A 22,603-nucleotide genomic window follows, 5' to 3' on the forward strand; every position below is an offset into this window, starting at 1 on the left:
AAGTGACCACAACGGCCAATGCTGAACTGATCCAAAGCCAGGAACCAGGGGCTCTTCCAGGTCTCCTATGCGGGTGCATGGTCCCAAGGCTTTGCTTTCCCAGGCCACAAGCAGGGAGCTGGATGGGAAGCAGGGTTGCCAGGATTAGAACTTGCGTCGATATGGGATCCCAGCACGTTCAAGGCAAGGACTTCAGCCGCTAGAACACCACGCCAGGCCCCTGCTGCTCCAGTTCTGATGAAGCTCCCTGCTAAGGGCTTAAGAAAGTAGCACAAGATGGCCAAACTACTTTGTACCCTGTCACCCTTGTGAAAGACCTGGAAGAAATTCCTGGTTCCTGGATTTGGCCTGGTCAAACCCTGACCATTTCAGACATCAGGGAGTAACAAATAGGCTCTCCTTCTCTCTCTCTCTCTCTCTCTCTCTCTCTCTTCCCCCCTTCCCTCTCTCTCTCCCAGCCCTTCCTCTCCCTCTCCAAGATTTTCAAATATATAAACACAGCTCAGCACAATGGCTTATTAGCTAAATCCACACCTTGCATTCACCATGATCCCATGGGGTTTATGTCCCAGCTGCTCCAGTTCTCTTCCAGCTCCCTGTTTGTAGCCTGGGAGAGCAGAGGAGGATCACCCAAAGCCTTTGGACCCTGCACCCAAGTAAAGACTGTGAATAAGCTCCTGCTTCATGGCTTCTGGCTCTGGGTTTCAAATCAGCTCAGCTTCAGGTGCGTAGCTACTTGGGGAGTGAACTAGCAGATGGAAGATTTTTCTCTCCGTATATCCTTCTCTCTGTAAACCTGCCTTTTCAATATAAATATATATATATAAATGAATAAAACACATATATCTATATATATTTAAAAAGAGAATGCCAGTCAATAAATATGAAGGAATTACAGGATAAGCTAATATTCATTTTACAATATTATAATTCATTCAATCATGTGTAGTGAATAACTGCTAAACCCAGCAGTTGAAAGTTTGTTGAGAATTAGCATATTCACATGTTCTAAATACCAACAGATAGGGGAAAATAGAGAGATTTCATAAAAATCACCTTAACCAAGTAATCAAAATTAACTTTGCCATCAATGGGACCAACTGTTATGAAGCACTTCTTAATGTGGCATAGAAACAAAGTGTAGGCAACTGCCTAACTTGCCTTGTACTTAGGCAAGTGTTATACTGCTGGGAAAAAAGCAACCAATAGCTGGGTATTCTAGACCTGGACAATGTCAAATATTTGCTAAATATACCAGTGTGCCAGCATGGTCCCTATTCTCTTTTTCAATATGTGTGGAAGGCTAGAGACATGACACCAGGACGTATTGCTCCATCCCCCAGGAATGCTACATGCCTCAGGCTGTGTGGCAGGGTGGCTGCAGACTGACTGGTGAAGCGGGGATGTGTTGGATGGACGCCCCTGAAGGGTATGTTTGACAGGGGAGGAGTGAATTCTGGGTCTTCCATAGACCAGGCCAATGCACTCACAGGTCAGTGAGGGAACTGAGGCTGGGTTGTTTACACGGTAGAAACCAGAGGGCATGTCTGGGTCAGGCCAAGGTACCTTCCAGCATGCAAGACCTCAGCTGGGCTGTGTAGCACCATCTGCTACATACAGGACCATGAAAGAGCTGGGGCTAAAAGGCATGCCTGGCTGGGCTGGGCCACAATACCCAACCGTGAGTGTCAAGGCAAGGGGTGGGCCAAGTCAGGCTGGGCTCTAACACCCACCAGAAGATAAGAGAACCAGATATGTGGACAAATTCTGTAGGGAATTTGTGGTTCACCTCTGTGGGACTGTATGAGAGCTGTGAGTGATGACAAGGCTGGATGACGGAACTCACCTGACATTCACTGGAAGCAAGGATACAGTACCTGACTGTACATACAAAGGACAGGACTGGGGAAAGACCATACCAGTCAGGATCATGGCTCTCACCAGTACACACAGATCTGGTTCTGGGAGCAGACCTGGTAGGGAAACTTGAGGAACTCCCCTGCTAAGCCACAGTTGCCCCTGGAGATTAAGAGAGCTGAGATTAGGGTGATCCAGACAAAGCAAGATTGTAGCACTTAGCATGTGTGTGGGCCTGGTCTGTGGCCAGTCCAGACTGGGCCAGGCCATTGGTACACTCGAGAGCCAGGATGAGGTATGGGCCATGCCAGGCCACTAATGAGTGTGAAAGCTGGGACTGGGAAGGTCAAGCTGTGCTAGGCTGCCACATCTGCTGACAAGTGCCAGGACTAGGTGTGAATCATGTCAGGTTAGACTATAGAACCCCCTGCAAACACAAGATCCAGGGCTGGGAGCAGGCCTGATGGGGCAACTGTTGGTACTCCATTGCTAGACTGCACCTCCTGCTGGCAAATTCAAGAACCAGTGTTGGAGGCTGACAAGGCTGGGCAAGGCAACAGCACACATCAGCATACATATGGGCTTTGTCTGGGGCAGGTCAGGCAGAGCTAAGCCATAGCACCTGTGAGTATGTATATGAGCCAGATGGGACGTGGGACAGGCTGAACTAGAATGCAGCACATGCAGGCAAACACAGAACCCAAGGCTGGGAGCAGACCTGGTGGCTGTTTTGGGGGTTGCCCTGACTAGGCCAAGCCACCTGTTGGTATGCATGAAGACCCAGCCTGTGGAAGTCTGGGCTGGGCTAGGCCGCAGCATCCATCTCCTCCAGAGATGAGACTGGGGGCAGAATAGACCAAACAGCTGCATCCACCAATATATGTACTGACTTGTACAAATGATGCACCAAACCTTGCACTCCCCCACTGTGTGGCTGGACTCAAACCCTGACCACAGGAAAAATCACAAGATAAATGGTCTGACCTTAGAGTATATATATTGGGCCTGAGCCTCCTCAGTTGCTGAGGCCTGTGCAGTGGACAGCATACCCAGATGCACACAAGGGATGTAACGGCTACTTCATCTAGGCCAGCAGATGATGTCAAGTGCCTCATTGGAGGATGGAAACTAGAACAGGTTGGACAACTCTCCTGGACAAGCTTTGCAGCAAGTATCTGTGTCTGTAGATGCACTAAGATGGACATGTTCAACCTACAGACTTGGAAAAGTTTTCTCAGTCTTGGAGCAATTAAGCCAATGATGTCCAAGAACTTCCCAAACCACTCAAGTAACATCCTTGAAACATTCTTCTCAACATCAGGGTTTCTAAGGAGTCATCAAATAACTGTCCCCTATTTATGAATGCTGATGTAGTTTGACAGCACAGGGTGGCACCTCACCTTCCCACCCTGTACACACAGGAGGGGAAAAAAAGAATAGTGCTAAAATATTGTCTGCCTCCCTTCCTCCATGCAAGAATCCTCCCCACTCTCACTGGAGAACCACATGTGCTTGTATCTCTCCCAATCACATAAATATTAAAATTATGTAAAAGCAAAAGAGAAAAAAGTACACACAGGGCCGACAATGTGACATAACAGGCTAATCATCCACCTGCAGTGTCCGTATCCCACTCCCTGCTAATGGTTTGGAAAAGCTGCAGAGGATGGCTCAAAGCCATGGGCTCCTGCACCCACATGGAAGACTAGGAAGAAGCTCCTGGCTTCAGAGCAGCTTAGCTCTGGCCTTTATGGTCACTTGGGCAGTGAACCAGCAGATGGAAGATCTCTCTTTTTTCTTTTCTCTCCCTCTCTGCCTCTCCCTCACTCACTGTTAACTCCTTCAAGTAAAAATAAATAAGTTTTTAAAAAGTAGCAAACACCACTGATGCGATATTCTTGCAAAAAAAAAAACTAACCTGAGAAAACAAATAAAGGCAAATACACGCCATTCTTTAAGGCATCTTGTTCATTGTTTTAAAAGAAAAAAAAGAAAAAAGAATGTTCAATAATTTCTCATTAGGAATGAGTTGGTGAAAGAACATTCCAATGTTCACTATCCTTTTATTTCCAATTTCATGCGGACCAGGAATTTTCCAAAATAAAAAGCTGGAGATAAAAAGAAAACATATAAGAAGTTGTTTAGGCAACTCTTTATTTCACAAAATAAGGAAGCCATAGTTAATCTTCATTGTAGAGCCTTCTTTTCAATAACAAAGTCCGGATGTTTGAAAAACAAGCTTAGGAGAAGAGGGTAAGTCCTTTGGGAAGCGCCTCACAAGCAGCTCAGGTGCAGACCCTGGGTCTGCTAATTACTGTGATGACTCTTTCCAATAGGAGCTGTATAGGCTCAACAAGCCATTCTCTTACAGAGTGCAAAATTAGAATAGCAAGGTTATTATCCTCATAACACCAATTGGGACAAGTGTCAGATGTCCATAAATAGAAGTATCCTTTTTAAATAATTGAAAGTATAATGGGAGGGAAACACAGCACTGACAATAAGATCTATGCGTTGGCTACAAGCAAATGACACCCAGCTTTCCTCAGACTATCAAACCCCATGTCATGCATTTGTCTAAATGCCCTGAAACCTCTAGTGTCACATTACTCTAATTTCCAATGAGCTGTTTCTGGGAAAAGACTTACATGAACTACTGAACACAATTTTTATTCGACTTCCAGCCCTATCTCATAAAACATGTATGTCCTTCCTAACCTATAGATCCTAATAGGACCAAAATGATATTAATCCCATCAGTTTTCACTGCGGTGTAGTTAAGCTGGGTTCCAAATAAATAATCATTTCTGATATTCTCGAGAGATTCACTTTCAATTGTATAATTTCTCAAACTAGTCTTCAGAATAATTCTTGAGATAAAGCTCTTGGTTGGTGCTTCCTGTAGCATCACTTCTTACTTGGGTTCTTAATGAAGTGTCAATTCCGGTTCAGTAGTGCTGGAGTCAGAGCGTCTAGCAAGTCACAGTGTTGCTAACATTGCCAGTCCATGGATCACTGCTTGTGTAGCCAGATTTGGAAGTACAAAAAACTATGAATTGGGATGCTTAATACCTACATTTCTTATACAGCATAAATATGCAATAAATGCCTTTTGAAGGGATGAGCAAATTTACAGAAAGTTTCTATCAAAGTAAAATAAGGGAGACCAACTTCAGTAAGACATCTACCATTCACTCTTCCCATGTTTCACATTGTCTCGTAGTTACAAAATTAGAGTATTAGATGAAAGCAAAAATGTTAAGGTGTGCTTACCTTTTGGCCCAGGCATCAAAACAAGAGATAACATTAATATTTTATAGTTATCTATTCTAACTATGGATCTGTGTTCCTAGGAACCAATTTTTACAATGTATTGCAGCCCCCATCCCTATCACCATAACAATTACAGGCCAAAATTATAGATTTATTCATTGTTTACTCTTTCCAGTGTCATCTATTGCACGCGCACACACACACACACACACACACACACACACACACACACACACACACAGCAACAGTCGCTTGTTAAATTACTTCTTCCACCTTTACAGTGGAAATTCATTCTGTTTTACACTCTCAGAAGCAAGCTGTCAGTGGTGTTGCTGCCTCCTAACCCAGACACAAAGCAATACACACATCCTTCACCCTTGCTTGACTACTGGAGATAAAATATAATCCTGATGTCATCTGACTCCCTATGCTTGTCTTTTGAATAAGTATCTAATGATCTCTCACTTTTATTTCATTTCAGCAGTATTTCATTTTCAGTTATAGGCCCCATGTCTAAAGCAATCATCCACTCTTGAAGAATTCTTTCCTGTACTTGTGGTCCAAAATGCAGAGCCATCCAGTTCTGCCCAGAACGAGACTCTTGACAACAACAGTGTCAGGAAGCCTGAGCATCTACAGTAACCTGTGCGTGACCCTCACTAACCACACATATGTCTGTTTCTTCCCATAAATGAAGAAATTGCCCTGAAATTGGAGGTCCCTTTGGCCAAACATTCTATGATATTGGGAAAGTGCACTCCTCAAAAATCATTTAAAATACCTAAACAGATTCTGTTTAAGTATATGTGATTATGAGTAATATACACATAATTTTGCTAGTTCTACATTGTGTTATATCTTACAGACTAGCAAAATGAAAATTACCACCATACAGGTCTAAGAACTAAGAGCTTGGACCCTTTCCTCACTCAGGGACTCCGAGCACGTTTCTGTCTGCCTTAACCCTATCGTCTTTAAACAATGTAATTTTCAGACTTGTGGCCTGGAAAGGATTTTTGTTTCCTTTTAGTCTCAGTTTGTTTCACTAAATTTGATTTTTAAAATAAAAGCATTGCTCTGCAAGAATTATTATGCAAAACCCCTGTACAAAAACAAAATTTGACATTCGAGTTACAGCATGAAAGACAGCCTAATTCTCTGCTTCCTTGATTTCCACGAACTCCCACACTCGCCCAAAAATTACATTCTAGTTACACCATCCTGATAAACAGTCGTCATTTCATTATTGTAAAATTTCAGTGACAAGAATTTCTTAAATTCCCTCTCTGCCTCTCTCTCTCTCTTTCTCTCTTTCTGTGTGTGTGTGTGTGTGTGTGTGTGTGTGTGTGTGTGTGTGTAAAGCAGAATCTAAAAGATTCCAGACTAAGAAAACTTTACCCTCGATAATTTTTATTCACTATACCTATTTCTATCACCTGGCATATATATATTTTTAAGTAGAATGATTATAAGAGACCAGTTGAGATACTGATGTCCTGTATCAGAGTGCCAAATTGCAATATTTGACCCCACTCCCAGCTCCAACCTCCTATTAACACAGACTGTGGGAGGCAGAAGTGATGGCTCAAGTAAATGGGACTCCTTCTACCCACAAATCTATGGAAAGCATGGATTTGGTTTCCATCTCCAAGTTTCAGCCTGGCAAGTACTGGGCATTTGGTAAGAAACAAGCAGATGGAAGTTACCTGTCTCTCTCTTTCTCTCTCTGTCTTTCTCAAATACATATGAAAACATTAAGCCGTACTGTTAAAAAAAACAAATCCCTCTTCCATATGAAGTTCTTTCAATATCAGCTCACATTTCTGTCTTCTCCAGACAAAACCTCTCCCATCTCTTTGGCTTCTGCAGCAGATTTCATGTCCTTCAACATCTTGCTCAGTATTTTCAAGTCAAGCTCATCAAGCTCCAGTGAATCAACATCACTTCAGAGAGACCATGTACATGACATAACAGCTCTGAATACGCATTTAACAGCATTGCCAAACACAATGTGTGCTTTTCATTATCCTAATATCTAGAACCTTTCTTTCTTCATGAGAACGCTAGAACCTGAAGCATTTGTAATAAAAAAAAAAAAAACTTTTCAGGGGCCAACATTGTGGTCCAGTGGTTTAAGCTGCCCTTGTAGGCTTCTCTTTCTTAGAGACATGCTCCTCAGTGTCCCACATGGGCACATGCTCTTCCCCCATCTCAGCCCACTGCTAAGTGCATACTAAGGACGGCCCAGACATTCTGCATTTAAAAACAAGACAAATAAATCATTTTTAAAATTTTGGCAAAGGAAAGCATCTGGTTCTTGAACATGTATTTGCAAGTACCTGCTCTGATGTCTGCAGTGCCAGACTAGATCACTCCTTTAGATAAGAAATAATTCCTCGCATATTTCTTCTCCCAATGTAGAAGGAGGTTAATCATTCATCTATTTCAGTTTTCCAATTGTGTCAAGTATGTAGTCATGAGGCCTGATCAAATGATACATTCTACAAGCTCTTTGTAGGGGTTAATGAATTGAAATATTCCAGGAAGATATCCTACTTCTATGATAGAAAAGTTCCTCCATATTTCTTCCACATTTTCTGTATAAATGATCAATATTTCTTTATGAATTACTTTAAATTAGATGTATGGCAGTCACAACAACAAGGAAATCAGTTGCCCTGCATTAGAATAGCTAAGAAAACGAGGAACAGAGATAACTTGATCCCACAAGTTCTGCAATCTACGTACACAGATAGCATTTTGACCTGTGAAATTGGTTTTGCCTCAGAACAGCACCACTTTTTTCTTCTTTTCTCCTATTCAGTCAGTCAGATCTGCTGTTAAGTACTCAGAGAAGAGATAAGGCAGGCAGATAAACCAGATATCTCCCTGAGCTGGGTTTCCAAACTCCAGCACCTAAGAGGATACTTCCAAAACTTCATGGGAAATGCAATAGAATAAGTTTATTTTGGTGGCAAAACAGCTTTGCAATTCATGTATACAAGGCATTGTGGGGTAGACCTTCAAAGAGTTTATGAAAACCTGTATTTTGAAAAAATTGCAGAGATTTGAATGTATTTGCACCAAAATAGACGTGCTGTTTAAATCTATTTTTTCCATCAACTTCAAGAAGCATCTTCATTTAAAAGTAGCAGAGGAAATAAAACAAATGTTTTCTTTTTTTTTTTTAAGATTTATTTTATTGGAAAGGCGGATATACAGAGAGGAGAGACAGAGAGGAAGATCTTCTATCCAATGATTCATTCCCCAAGCAGCCGCAACGGCTGGAACTGAGCCAATCCGAAGTCCGGGTCTCCCACGCAGGTGCAGGGTCCCAAAGCCTTGGGCCATCCTCGACTGCTTCCCCGGGCCACAAGCAGGGAGCTGGATGGGAAGCGGGGCGCTGGAACTAGAACCAGCGCCCATATGGGATCCCAGGCGTGCAAGGCGAGGACCTTAACCACTGCATCACCGCGCCTGGCCCACAAATGTTTTTAAGAAATAAAAAGAGTCAAACAAAAACCAAGAATCTTACCTACCCGACAAGCTAAGAAATTTCACCGAGTTTAACAGGAGTGATAGATCAGAGGGTTAAGAGATATAGAAAAGAGAATGAGCACAGAAAGAGCAAAGAACCCAGAAGAGTTTCAGAAATGCTTTACCATTTTATTACAAAGAAAAATTAACTAAAGTCAATGAGAGGGTTCAGCATATGGCTCAATGCCTAAATCCTTGCTTTACACTCACTGGGATCCCACATGGGTGCCGGTCTGTACCCCACGTGGGTGCCTGTTTATGTCCTAGATGCTCCATTTCCCATCCAACTCCCTGTCTGTGGCTTGGGAAGGTAGTCAGGGATGGCCTAAAGCGTTGGGTCTCTGCACCCACATGGGTGACCTGACAGAAGCTCTTGGCTTCAGATCAACTCAGCTCTGGTCATTGTGGCCAACTGGCCAAGTGGATAGAAAATCTTTCTCTCTGTATTTCCTTCCTTCTATAAATCTGCCTTTCCAATAAAAATAAATATTTTTAAAAGAATGAGAAAAATTGGCAAGGATAGGAAGAGATGGTTTATCTCCTACACTGGAGCATGATTTGAAAAAGTTAGTAGATAATTGCAGCTAACAAAAACTGACCTGGTGTAAGCGTTTTTCTCAGCTGAGGTCCTGGACTAGGCAATAACATACACTATCTCATTTCATCTTCACAAATGCCCAATATGCTGGGAATAATTATCCTCACTTCTGCTGATAAGGAATCTGAAGTCCAAAGAACTCCAACGACTGACAGTAGATCACCCACAATAAAATTAGGCAGAACAATTTTGTAACAATAAATCTGTCACTTTAAAGTACATCTGCATTTGGCATGATTTGATTTCCCCAAACGCGATTTAGAAGAGCACTATCCAACAGAAATATCATACAATAACATATGCAACTTTATTCTAAGCGACCAAGTACGGAGTAAGAAAGACATTAGGGCCTTATGCACTGGTTTAATTGGTTAATGTACCCCCTTTAAATACCAGCATCCCAAATGGGTGTCAATTCATGTCCTGGCTACTCCACTTCCCATCCAGCTCCTTGCCTGTGGCCTGGAAAAGCAACAGGAAATGGCCCAAAGGTTTGGGACCCTATGCCCACATGGGAGACCTGGAAGAAGCTAGTGGCTTCTGGCTTTGGATCAGCTTAGCCCCAGCCGTCGTGGTCACTTGGGGAATGAACAAACAGATGGAAGATCTTTGTCTCTGCTTCTCTCTTTAAATCTGCCTTGCCAATAGAAACAAATCTTCTTTTTAAAAACACATTAATAAAATAAATTTGAATACTATATTTGATTCAATTCAATATATCCAAAGTATTTTCATTTCAGTATACATAAGGATATAAACATTATGAAAAGGACAATTTGCTTTTTTGTACTAAATCTTTGAAATCAAGTGTGTATTTTTTACTTATAGCCTATGTCAATTTAAATTAACCTCATTGCACATGATTGAGAGCTACATGTGTCTACAAGCCACTCTCTAGGACAGCACAGAGCTGGAGTATCAGAGCAAACTTTTCTTCCAAACTCTGTAATAAGGAGTGTAGGTATTTGGGGCAGTACTTAGGACGCTGCTTGGGACACCTGAATCCCATGTCTTAGTGCCTGGGTTCAAGTTTCAGTGTCTCCACTACCCAACTGAAAGACTCAGATTGAGCCCTAACTCCTGGTTTAGGCCTGTCCTTTCAATTCTTTTTCTTCACCATTTTAATTAATAATTAAGTAACTTCTAGAAAAAAGTTTGTGATGAGGAGCTTTCACTAAACAATACCAGAGGTATGTACTATGTGGTACAGTCTTGCAAATCATCTTTTTAAAAAAGTCTACCATTCGGGCTCAGCGGCGTGGCCTAGCAGCTCAAGTCCTTGCCTTGAATGAGCCAGGATCCCATATAGGCGCCAGTCCTAATCCCAGCAGCTCCACTTCCCATCCAGCTCCCTCCCTGCTTGTGGCCTGGAAAAGCAGTCAAGCAGCCCAAAGCTTTGGGATCCTGCACCTGCATAGAAGAAGTTCCTGGCACAAGGCATTAAAAAACTAAAAATCTAAATGAAAAATACATAAAATAATGCCACATTTATCCTTAAGGAAGATTACTGTTTCTGGTATTCAGGGATATTGATTTAAAAAATCTCTGTATGGCAGAGGAGAGGGTTTGGGGCCATGCAAGATTGTTAGAACTGAAAACCCTATAAAAAGCTCTTTGTAAAAGCAAAACTTTCATAAAATAGGGGGCTAAGAAAAAGTTCACCATTGACATAATAAAGTTTTCAATATCTAGTTTCTAAAAAAGAGAGAAAGAAAGTAAGAAACTTCATTTAAAAAATTGAAGCTCCAGTTGATTGTCTCAGGATTATAACTTGAATTTAATCACTGTCTCCATAGTCCACAAACCTTCAAACTAAGAAACTAACAAAAATTGATGCTAAGCATCTTATATATCCAAGACAACAAAAAGAAACAAACCACGCCATATATGCAATAAAAGCTTCTAATAGCTCTGAACATGTGCCAATAAGCCAATAAGCCATTATTAATAATAAATACCCAAGAAAGAAATATGAATGAGAGTCAACTCATAAGAATAATCGAAGGACTGAAACAGCAGGTATTTTAGATAAGAACAATCTAGAAGCAGTAATAAAGTGTACACATTTTTAAACTATTGGCAGGGCAGAGAGGAGATGTGGAAATCCTAAGAAAAACAGGTATTTTTCAAATTTAGATTGGAAGCATTTTAGGTACTCAAGATTTTTTTAATAAGTAAAATATAAAGCTCTTCAATAAGATGTAAACAATGTGTTAGAAGAGTTAAAGAAGTAGCAAGCGAACTGACAAACAATATACAACAGACACAAAAAACAAAATAAGTTAGGTGAAAGAAATCATGATACTTAGAGGAAAACAATGCCAAATGCAAATTATCACTCAAGGTTATCTTTTGGCTTGCAAAGTGTTGAGTCCATCTCCCTTCTTTCAACTTTCCCAGCCTCGCAAAAATTTCTCTGAGGAATTCTGGTCAACTCCTAATGAGAATCATAAAAGGCAATTCTGGGAAGCATAATTAAGTTAAGCACAATCGGCACATCATAAAATTCCCACAGATTATACTTGAATCAAGAAGGAATGCCCAAAGGACATAATAAAGAATGGGGAAGAGGCATACCCAAAAAGGTAACTGGGAATTTCCAGAATTCATAAATTCATAAAACATCAAATTAGAGCACAATAAGTCCTAACATGAAAACAAAAAATGTTGGACCCAGTGCGATAGCCTAGCTGCTAATGTCCTCACCTTGAACATGCCAGGATCCCATATGGGTGCCAGTTCTAACCCTGACAGCCCCACTTCCCATCCAGCTCCCTTCTTGTGGCCTGGGGAAGCAGTCGAGGATGGCCCAAAGCCTTGGGATCCTGCATCTGTGTGGGAGACCCGGAAGGGGCTCCTGGCTCCTAGCTTCAGATAGGCTCAGCTCCAGCCATTGCAGCTGCTTGGGGAGTAAATCAACAGATGGAAGATCTTCCTCTCTGTCTCTCCTCCTCTCTGTATATCTGGTTGTCCATTAAAAATAAATCTTTAAAAATATATATGGTTGTGAAACTACAGCATCCCAAAGGCAAAGAGAAGGTGATAGTAAAATCATCAAGTAACAAACTGTGAATTATCTCAGAGGGAAACCATGTAGACCTACAGAAAACTTTACAGCAACCATTTCAAAGAGAGAACAGTGGAATAATGTCTTTCATAAATAGAAAACATCTCTTATCCAGAATTGGATTGCCAGATAAATGATCTCAAAAGAGGGAGGACAAAATAAAGACATCTTCAGATGTCGGAAAGACCTGTGAGTCATAGTTTCCTGAATAATAAGGGAGGTTCTTCCAGAAGACAACAATTGAACACTGGAGGAAGGTGCATAGCTCAAGGAGTAGCATCTACAAAGAACCTGATAAATACCTGAGTAAATTTAAACAATCATATGATTACAATCATATGAAAGACTAATTTTGTTGGCATAATAGCTAAACAGAACAGAATTTTAAAATATATCTAAAATAGTATGCAACAATATCATATAAAAAGGAAGGAAAATATTAGCTAATTGATCTAAGATCTTCTTTATTGCTTAAGGGTAGAGCAGCCATATTGATTAATTTTAAATTTCATTAAGTCAAATAAACATCCAAAATATTTACATAACTGCATTGCACATTTGGCCTAGCAGTTAACATGCTTGTTAGAATGCCTGAATCCAACATCAAAATACCTACTTCTGACTCTGTTTCAGCTTCTGATTCCAGTTTACCACTAAGACAGACGGTGCAAGGTAGTAGTTCTGGCTCAAGTAGTTGAGTTCCTGAGACACACGTGGCAGATGCGCACTGAGTTCCTTGCTCCTGGCTCCAGGCTACCTTACTGCCAGCTATGGTAGGCATTTGAGACATAAAACAGTGAACAGGACTTCTCTGTCCCTATCTCTGTCTTTCAAATGAATCAGCAAAATTCTCAAAAATACATAAAGGAGAGTAAATCTCCTACAATGTTTGATAAGTTTTAAATACAATAAAACAAAGCACAGTAATTGAAATGAAAACTTTTACAGCAAAATGATAAAAAGGAATTATTTGTATATACCTCACCCTGTAAATTTGGGCACATTTATACAAATGTGTACAAATACACAAAGCAAACTGGACAGATCTACAAGAAGAAATTTGTAATTCACAAACACATGGGGAGATTGATATACCCCTTTTAAATGTAAGAGGTCAAGAAAACTCAACAGTCATCTGAGAAAATAAGACAGAACTAAACAAAACGATGATGATATTCTATACTCATGTAAAATTTTATCAACCCATTACAATATCAACTTAACATCAATCTTGATGTAAAAAATAGGAAAGATACATCAATATACACTTTTATAAAACAGGAAACAGCACAAGAATTTTAGTGACAAAAATAGAATAGACAAAGAATTGACAAAGGCAAAAGTGGAAACTGACTAGCCTGTCTCCAAATTGAAACCTTTTCCCAATACATCAGATTTTCTGGAAATTCTCTAGTTTTTTAATTCTGTTATTTTACTGCCAAGCCCAGATATTGAAGAAATAAGTATACCATTATCTGGAAATGCTTTCGACATCTTTGAGAAATGGGTATATAAATATAAGCTGCTTCTGTTCCTAGATAAAGCTGACCTGCTCAATCCTCACACCTTTTCCCCAACACGCATTCTCTACAGAGTACCAGCAACCCTAAACAGCCTTCCAGATCTTGCTGCTGAATTCATGAACGATACCAATGGCTCACCTTGGCCAGAGAGAAGTGCAAACACTGCAACATGCACATTTTCACTTCAGCAATTGGTCAGGAGGGAAATCATTATTTGCTAGAAATGACACCCCAGAGATTTTGCTCAATAAGCATTCTTTTACTTTCCAGGATGCTTCTCCATCAAATACAGACAGAAGCCGGTTTCAGGTTGTAAAGTGAATGCACTGCTTGGTGAGATTTTCATTTTTGAGAAAAGTTTGCTTAACTCAGCACCTTTTCTCCCTCCCAAGCCCATGGGACAGCCAATTCCATTGGCTGGGCACTGGTTCCAATGGGTACCAATAAGCTTGCTCAGTGTTGGTGAGCAAACAGGGCTCAGGAGACACCCAGGCCACTAGGGTGCATCAGTCCCAGGGAAGTCTGGCCTAAGGGAGAAAGGTTTCTAGAAAGTTTTGCGTAAACAGGACAGATCCCTGAAAAAAGACCACGCTATATTGTCTCTATATTGTCTAAGGAAGTGGCTATCTAATGGGCGAAACTTAGGCATGTTGCTAAGCATCTTACAATGCTCAGGAAATTCCCCAGATCAGGAAATGCATGGTCAAAATGTCAGGAGTGTCAAGATTGAGAAACCACCAGCCAAGACTGCCTCTCTGATATAACAGAGCTCATAAAGTCAGGGAAGGGCACTAAACTCACATTTCCTGCTATCTACCTCTTAACTTACAGAAATCCTACTTCTGATTATGTCAAGTTGAAAAACACTAGAAAAAATCAAAGTCCAGAATAGAGGAAGGAAGGAAGGAATGGATGGATGGATGGATGGATGGATGGATGGACAAATAACAAAGCAAGAGATTTGGATTACAATACATTCAATTACATGTTGTTATTAATCTAGAAAATATTCCAGTCCAGAGAGCTGTTGTTAGAGGAGCAGGATTGAGGTCCCATTTGCATCTCTGGAAAAATCCTGAAACTGGAGGAGATCGTACTTCTCCACCTATGGCTTTTCATACAACTCTCAAAATGCTCACGCATGTCTCAAGATTTTCATGACTTCAAAAGTACACTGGCCTCTGCTGTTGTGCAGGATTTTGAGATCCCCAGAAAATCACTGAGTCTGAAGTCAGTGCTAAAGCATAAATGGCAGTTTATTCAGGTTAACCCAGGTCTTCAAGCCACCACCCCGCCCCCCACCCAGCCCAACAGGACTGGGCAGGGGAGGGCCAGCTGCAGCCAAGGCTGCAGCAGGAATAACAGGGCTGAAAAAGAGAGCAAGATTGAACAGCACAGAATTCTTATACATTTCAGGCTATTAATTATACAGTCGTGATTGGTCAGTTTAACTGTTAAATTTCAAAAAGAGCAAGTGGCAGGCTTCTATTGGTAGGTTTGAAGCAAGCAACTTTCAAAAGGTACATACTGATGGGCTATAGGGCAGTGAGTCTTATCTAACTCCAGGTACCTTCTTGCTGAGGAGTGCTCTGCCAACGTGACCTGCCAGGTGTCCTGCCGCGAGTCACGTACACTGTCAGGCGTGGAGTTCACACAGCCCCCAACCAAGCAAGTAAGACAGAAATCACAAAAGCAGAAAATACCAGATTCTTCACTGCCACACAAGAATCTCATAGGACACCGGTTTGTTTACCAGGTTTCCCACTTTTGATTTAGTTCCCCATTCCTACGCCTGGAAAAGAAGCAGAAGATAGCTCAAGGACTTGACCCCCTGAATCCACGTGGGAAACTGGGAAGAAGCTCCTGGCTTCTGACTCCTGGCTCCTGGCTTTGGACTGGCCCAGCTCCTACAGTTACAGCCATTTAGGGGAGTGAACCAGTAAATGGAAGACTTTTCTCTCTCTCTTTCTCTCTGCAACTCTGCCTTTGAAATGAAATAAACCTTAAAAAAAAAAAAAAGTAGTGGGAAGGGAAGAAAGAAAGAAATGGAAGGAAGGAAGGAAGGAAGGAAGGAAGGAAGGAAGGAAGGAAGGAAGGAAGGAAGGAAGGAAGGAAAGAAGGAAGGAAGGAAGGAAGGGAAGAGAAAGAAGGAGGGAAGGAGGGAGGGAGGAAGGAAGAAATTTTGAGGGAGAGGAGTAGCTGTCCATGATGGGGCCAAGTCTGGCTGACACAGCTGGGGAGCCACAACATGCTGCCCACTCCCTCAGTCCAAAGTTCAAGTGGACATGCAAAGTACAAGGCCCAGCACGGTACCTGGCTCTTTATCCCATTCCGTCAAGCCCGTATGTGTAGCCTGGGTAAGTCACTCCTCAGAGCCTCAGTTTCCCATCTGCAAACTGAGGCATGAGCTGTCTGAACTGCCTGACATCTCCCCATCACTTATACAATAAAATCCATGCTTTCCAGGGCATTCATCAGGGCTTATCCTGGTGTAGACCAGCTCTTAACTCCCCATGACTCACCTCCAACCTGGACATCTTCCTTCCCAGCCCCAGTCCCTCTCTTTCTTAGCTCTATTCATCCTTTCTGCATGATGCTCGTTCTGTTCCTCTCCTGACAAATGTGCTGTCTTGAGTGAACAGTGTTATTCCCTTGTGACCTGCATTTGCCACACGGAAGTTAGATCTGGTCTTGGCCTATCGTACTAAACTGTGGGAGCCCTGTAAGAACAGAAACCACAACTGGTTTTGCTTTCAAACCCTGAGATCCTGGCAGTCCCTGATGCACAATTGATGTACAATGAATATAAAAGGTATAAACTGCTGAAATTCAAGTGACTTCCTAATAAAAGCATGGTCAACACTAGCATAGCAAGGCACAGGATAACAGATAACACATTCAGAAGCCACAAAAATGGCAGAACAATAGATGCATTTCGAATCATCTTCTCCACTTGCAGTGCTCCTGGCTTCAGATTTCCTTAAGGAGGGCTGGAGTGGAGATGTAAGTAAGGCTGTCAGTAATCAGACATTGCGTCTCAGTTTACCAGAGTGGTGTGGCTTGTTTGTTTGTTTTATCAATGAAGCAAGTTGCTAAGGGCTGGAAGGGAATTGGGAGGTGAGAGGAGGGGAGGGAAGTGGGAGGGGTCAAAGCTGTGGAGCTCCTGTCATCAGCATGACGTCGACAGCTGGTTCTGGTTGTATTTTAAATGAAATCTCATCCCAGTGTAGACACTACGTCTGGAATTACGATCGACCCTGTGATCTGTCTCTTTCATATATATACACAGGGGATTGAGGCAGTTTCCATAGAGAGAGACTTATCATAGTTCACGTACTAACAATACAGAAGAAAGAGCCAGTGACACTCCAAAACCTGAAGAAGTTCAAGGGGATGTGCCCGGGGCAAACCTCCTGACCCTGAAGCCGTGCCCACCTGCCTGAACATTTCAAACTCCAGAGTGAAATCCATTCACAGGTAAGATTGTCACTGGGGACTGGTTTGTATAGGAAAAATGGATTTGATCTGAGCAGTACAGCAGGTGCTGGGTACCAGACAAGTGTGTGAGATGAGAGTTGTTAGCATCCTGGGAGGCATCCATGAGAGAGAGTATCGAATTCCCATGCAATCTTATTTTTATTTGGCATAAATTGGCCACAAAGAGAGAAGTTTCATCTTTTTCTTGTTGGTAGAGAGAGATATGCTTTGCACAAAATGCTAGAAGAGAAGCAGAATGTGTTTGTTTCTGAACCGAGTTCAGTTGCGTGTGTGAAAGGCAGTGCTTGAGGTGCTTGGGGCAGAGCTTAGTTTAGTACCTAAGGATGGGGTGGGGACTCCGGTAAAACAGAAACTATAGGACATCTGCCCATACCACCTGCAGGGTAGTAACTGTATTTGAATTTATTTACAGTGTGCCAGTCGTTAACCTTTCTCTCCTTTCATTCTATGATACACCTGGGAGACAGGTAATGTCTTTTTACGATTGAGCAGCTGGAACAGAGAGGGTAAGTGAGTCATTCGAGGCTCGTTGTAGGTGAAGCAGTTTTGGAGCCCAGGTCCTTTCCTGCAAAGCCCAAAGTCCTTTCCTTGCTGTGCTGGACAGCGGGTGTGACGAAGAGCCAGATAGCTGCAGTGATTAATCTCCAACTGTAAAGAGAGGACGTAAAGATGGGTGATCGATGTCCATATTGTAATGTCCAAATTTTCTGAGAAATCCCTATCTGGGAAAACAGAAAGAAAAAGCACTTCTGAGACCAGATTGAGTAAGATCCCACCGTGATTAGGATGTCAACAGCAAGCCAGTGTTCTCCTGGCTTTTCTTACCTCAGAATGGGATGCTCCCCATGTGGATAGTCCTTCCTAGGCACTATGAGAGTATAGAATACAAACCAGCTGTGCTCACCTGTGCTGCACGCAAACCCTTCCACAAATCTAAATGAAGTTTTCAAAAAGCTGATTTTGAAATGCTTAAAGGGTTCCATAGGTGTTGCAATCACTGCTTCAATTTCCACGGTTCCTTTTGTAGTTAAAATCGGGTCATCCGGAGGAGAGCTCATCTTCAGTGCCACACTTCACATGACAGTGGAATTTGTGCCATATTCCTCCTGGCTTCTGGATCCTACATTGTTTCCTCACACTTTAGCTTTAGGTCCGTCACAGTTTTTAGAAGCATCTATAACCCTTTACAGCACTATTAAAAGTTACTACTACACTAAGAACTCAAAGGAATGATTCCATTTCAGGCATTCAAACAGAAAAATACAAATGCAGAGCCTTTTCCCTTAAATACAATAGAGTGCTCAGTTTCCACAGAAAGTTGTAGGAAATCTTCAGCCTTTGTGTTATTTCCCGGGGGAGTGTGGTGAGAGAGTCCCCAGAATGCATGGGAGTAGCTTAGGAAGCAGACTAGGTGAGGAGCTAAGGACATCTTTTCCGTGTGAAGAGTTTCATGTATCTGTGTTTCCTTTCATGTTTAAAAATCCTAAAATGATAAAGATACCTAAATCTGATTTCCAGTCCACAGACACTGACTTTGATGGTGAAATATCGAGGATGGCAAAGAGTCTTATATTTTAGATAATCTAGAACGAAGATCAGCATGATGCATTTCTATCAGGTGCAATTCCTGGCTCTGGGGAGTTCTTTTTACTCTGTAACTTTGCATCAATGCTGAAGACAAGGAGATGCTGTCCAAAACCCCGGCTGCCCTGCCCATGCTAGAGTCAAAGGCTTGCAAAAACATACACAAGTTTTGCTAACCTGCATGCTTGTAGAGCAGAACTCCACGTAGGACATTTGCTTCAGGGAACAATTTTTGTGTGATTTACGCATTTTAGGCACCCCTGCCACAAATACTGCTGCCTTAATGGGAGTCATGGGATTTGAAAAGTAAGAGGGAGAGAAAGTAAATTAAAAGAAATCTCCCATCCCTGGCTCCTGTGGATTGCTTTTGTAATTGAGATGAGTTTAGCCACTTTTGCCGGAGGCTATGTCCTGAGGCTAGCCCACCGTCCTGGAAACTTTCTATATTTTTTTGCTGGCAAGACTGCAGAAAGGAACTGATTAGTGGGAAAGTCAGTGGGAATCTCTCCAAACCAAAGTAGGAGACAAAAGAGCAAAGTGACAGAAACAGGAAGTCTCTGTAGATCCTCTGCTGGCATTAACCCTTTCTGATTTGAATTCCTTTAGGGTTAACAAGTTATTTAAATTGTTCCCAAGCATTAAAACATCTTCAAGTTATAAGGCAGCTAAAACCTCAACCCAGAATTTATGCAGAAACAACTAGTGGGTCCTTAGTACAAAATAAAATCATTTATCTGGTGATTGATTGCAATGTTTAAAGAAATATTAAGTCCATTTTAAGTCAAGCCACCTTGTAAAACATTCTCCAGGTCTGGTCTATAATTTTTGGAAGTGCAGAGAAATTTGGAATCCATGCAACAGCTATTGTTCAAGCGTGGTCCACAGAGCCACACCAACAGTCTTATCTGGTCCCCGAGAGAACTGCATGATAGCAGCTGTGTAGTTAATTCACTGAATCAGAAACTCCAGAGACAGGGTCCCTTACTCTCAGTTTGCACAATCTCTTCACTGATTCTGAAGCTCTCAGAGTTAGGGAAATACTTACACAGTTAAAGGAAAAACTCACCAGAAATAGACAAGATGTATGAAAGCGTACTTTAGCCAACAGCTCCAAGCCAGAGATCAGCACAGCCATGGAACTGACCTGCAGAAACAAATCACTAGCTCATGCCATCCTGCATTCCTCTGGTATGTACGCAGATCAAACGTTCTAGTAGGATCTGGAGATTACTTGTGGGTAAGTAGATATGAACCAGCTTCTATTATGTATCTGCTCACACCAAGAGCTCTTACTGATTAACATTTTAAATTTAATTTTTCACTTAGCCTTTATGAAGTAGCTGTTGTGATCCTATTTATTAGCAAAGGAAACAAAATTCTCAGAGGTTAAGGAACTTACGCACGGTCGGTCCTCAAGCAAATAAAGATGAAGGTGGAAACTGACGAGTGTCTGTCTAGCTTCAAAGTTTCTGATGTTTTCACAGCATGACACAGTATGCCCAAATCTGGCTAGTGCATATATATTAGCTCACATAAATAATGGTGAATTTTTTCCTTCAAATATTGTGAAAAGTATCATTCAATAAAATAAGCTACAAAGGTAAAATAAATAAATAAATAAATAAAACAGAACCTGGTTTCTAGAAAAAAAAAATTTTTTAATAAGGAGCAGAAAACACTGAAGGTTAAAAACAAGTGACTGATACAGGAAACTTATCAAGTGAATGCACACGTGTGTGGCTGTGTATGTAAATATGTGCTCGTATGCAGACGTGTGCAAAAATCAAAGCAAATACACATACATGCTTTGTGTGTGCAAGTGCCAAGTGTGCACATGTGTTTGTGCATTGTTTAAATGTGTGTATATGGTGTATATGGTTGTGTGTGATTTATGTCCAAAGTATAAGTAAATTTCTCTGTACGTATGAAAGTATGCATGTGTACACATCGTGTGTACATGTGTGTGAATCCTGTGTGTTGTATGTTTAGTGTATACCCATGTATGCTGTGCACATGTGTTATTTTGTGCTTGCATGCAGATATATAGATGTACGTCTGCATGAATCCCATGTGTGAAGTATTGCACATATGAGTCATGCATTGTGAAGCCTCTGTATATGTGTGAGATGTGTGCATGTGTGCATGGAGTGTGAGATATATTTAATGCAGTAGTAATCTGTGTGACTATATTGAGATGCATATATGAGAGGTGTGTATGTGTGCAGTATGTGTTTGTCTGTGTTTCTATTTGTGACTATCAGGATATTTAAGACATTTTTCAGAAAAACAGAATTAAAATAGGTTTATTTTGTTAAAAAGAATTTTGAAATCCATTCATAGTTTTTTTCATAATGTGTGTTTTCCACAAAATTTTTTGGACACTCCTGTTTGCACAGATGTGTGTCTATTCGTGTATTTCCAGGGTAAGTGAAAAAGCAGGAATCTACAGGATCCTCTTTTGAAGCAGGCTTAATTTAAGGGCCAATTCTAGTCGCACCCATCGCTCACAGCCTAGGGAAGTCTGCAAGGACCTTGGTTACACCCACTCATTTTTGTGGAAAACAGCCTGGTCCAGGTCATACTGAGAGTGAATTGCAGAGCTGAGCTTGGAACCAGGCTTCTGCTGCCGACTCAGCCTGGCTCTACGTTCTGCTGCCACCAGAGAAATCAAAATGATCCAGCCAGCCTCACACTATTTAGGGCCCCAGATAATCTCCTCATTGATTGGTTAGCCAATTGTTCATAGCGATTTTTGAAAGATTAACATAAGAAAATCATTGTCCCAAGTTTCATGGTTAACCACACGATTCTTGCTCCTTAATGGAAGCCAAGTGTGTCTTAGCTAATTAAAAAAAAAAAAATCTCAAATCTAAGTAATATAAGGCAATGTGAACACTGGAGAATGTGCATCCCATATGATAGCCTGGGGCAGGTTCATTGTCATGGCACAGCTTAGGGGTGAGCCTTAGATGTCACACTGTGAGGACACCAGCCGTACATGCTCCAGAATGGCTGGACAATTTAATCTCACTTTTGTCCTCTCTTGCATGATCAGGGATGACAAGGAAGCAAATCAATCTCATGTCCTTATGTAAGAGTCGTGTGTGCCACAGGCCAGACAACAGGACTAGGGTACAGGGTGACTTTGGTTCCAGAGTGTAGGAGGTAAACTCTGCCCACACTGCAATTTCTCTGAGGAACAGTGGCCACAGACAACCCTTCTGATGTCCTTCAGGGACACCTTCCTGTGGGCCGTTATGTCAAAGAAACCTGAGCAAGAGGACATGCGTGGCTCAGCCTAAGTCCTTGTCTGTCACAGGAAAAACAAGCGATGTGAAGTCTTAACTGATGCTGCTGGTGGTTGAGGGTCCCCACAACTGTATCCTATGGCTTCAAATGTAAACGCTCTGAGGAACAGGATGGCCACTGATCCGGTTGACTTCATTGCTAACATATTTCACATAATAAACCTTAGTTGCTTTTTATAAGACAAAGAATGGATTCAGATCATCACTCTTAAGCCAAGTTCCTTTAATATCTCTCAGCATCTTGTATCTTGGACAACTGTATATCTTACCCAGCATTTGGAAATAACAATGAACACGCACCTGAAGAAGGTATTAAGCCTCTCCCAGAGAGTGGATCCTCAACCAGGGCTGTCTCCAG

This window comes from Ochotona curzoniae, unplaced genomic scaffold (genome assembly GCF_017591425.1).
Source record: "Ochotona curzoniae isolate NIBS_2020 unplaced genomic scaffold, NIBS_Ocur_1.0 scaffold_4683, whole genome shotgun sequence".
In the NCBI taxonomy this organism is placed as follows: Eukaryota; Metazoa; Chordata; class Mammalia; order Lagomorpha; family Ochotonidae; genus Ochotona; species Ochotona curzoniae.